We start from the raw sequence: 1,863 nt of genomic DNA, 5'->3' as shown, positions 1-1,863 counted from the left end.
CCTCCTCCTGCCATTTTTCCTCCGCGAATCCCTCTTTATCCTTCGATTTTTTTACTTTTTTACCCACATTAGTATAGAGAACCTTTAGGCTACAGTTGGTATGGCACTATTGGCATTTAAAAGTAAGCGGTTCAGATATTCAACTGGAGATGAAGGAAATAGCCAGTCGTTCGAAGAACGAAACATAGTCGGTACATATCTGTTTAGGTTGGGATAAAGTTCTCCTCGGGAATGGGAAGGCCACGACCTGGCGCTTGCGATTTGTAGGTGATGCACAGGGCGAACTTTACTTCTACCAGATAAGGTTCGTCCTCGGGAAAACTGATGATTCTCTCTTCGATTCCAGCCCAATTAAGTCTCCGTTGCTACAGTTCCCTAACTAATTAGTAGGTCCATTGGGATTTTCTGTGACTTTTTTTTTAAGAGGTTTGACAGAGGGAACTGTAACTGCTAGGTCTTATCGTCCCGAAATCAGGGAAGGAAACAACGGATTATAGGAGAAAGCCAGCCGTTGCCGAAACCGGAACATTATCCCATCAGGATAAAATCCGCCCCGGGCGGGAATCGAACCCGCGCTAGCGCTTACAAGGGCAGACGCACTACCTAAACTAAGCTAACTAGGGCTGGCATTTCTGTGACTAACCTATTTTCTAAAGTATGCTTTCCTTGTAGGTAAAATTTTATGTTCCAAGGACACGGGACTATCTACTACCTAGAACTATTGGAGGTCAGCGGTCCAGATACCAGGGCCGCATATAACAGGACAAGGTTGCAAAACTTCAGGACTTCAGGGGATCACTAACTGTAAAAAACAGAGTGCATGTCTTCCTTGAGATCTATTGTATAGGATTACTTCTATTTTTAAATAATTGCGATGCATCCGATCCACGTTCTTCGTTCTTCTTCTTCTTTTTCTTCTTCCGTCTTCTTTTTTATTTGCTTTAGTTTTGGACTTGTTTCGGTTCTTGAGCTCTCTTGTACTGTTTTGAATTGCCCGGTAACCAAGTGTTATAAAGGATTGTTCGTACTACTTAAAGTAAAGTAGAAAGACTGCAAAACGGACGACCTTTCAGACAGTATTAGGTTATAAATTATATGACGATTCAATAAAATCTCGGCTTTTTGTAAGGGGGCGCATGTCTTCTTCTCCTTCCTCCATCAGGCCTTATGTTCTGCCCTTTTCCGTCTCCTCCGCGCTATCTTCGTTTTACTCTTGTTATCCTACGTTTTCCTTCTTTATTCTCTCTCTTCTCCTGCTGCTACTTGTTTCGTCATCATCTTTTCTTCTTCCTGCTTCCCTCTTCTTCTTCTACTCTGCTTTCTCTTCTTTTTCTTCCTCTTCTTCTTCTCCCTCTTCTTCTTCTTCCCTCTTCTTCTTTGCTTCTTCTTCTTCTTCTTATAAACATATATATATTCATATACATTACTTTGTTACCTATACATATTAATATAAATTTTTGTTATGTTGTAACTTCAAACTAACTACTATAAATATAAAATACGTCTCCTTTTTTACCCTATATATATACGTAGAGAGAATATAGTAATAATTATATATAACACACATATCCGCATAAAATATTGTTTTGCACTTTCTTGTCTCTAGGTCCCCTTCTCACTCTTTTTTTTTCGCGGTCTTCTTACCCTTTTTTTTTCAGACCACACTTGTTGGTGTACCGGAAAGATAAGCAACGGTCTTCAATACCTTGCAACAGACACAATCATAGTCGTGTTTTCTAATCGGGTATTACCTGTCGTAACGTGTCTTTTCTTGGTAGGTATTCCTTACAGGGAATACCCTGACAAGAAGACACGGGTTACGACGAGGTTTAAAACGTGGGTGTATCCGGTCCATGGGATATG

Source organism: Diaphorina citri, unplaced genomic scaffold, assembly GCF_000475195.1.
Source record: "Diaphorina citri unplaced genomic scaffold, Diaci psyllid genome assembly version 1.1 scaffold2550, whole genome shotgun sequence".
In the NCBI taxonomy this organism is placed as follows: domain Eukaryota; kingdom Metazoa; phylum Arthropoda; class Insecta; order Hemiptera; family Psyllidae; genus Diaphorina; species Diaphorina citri.
This window is presented reverse-complemented; position numbering follows the sequence as displayed.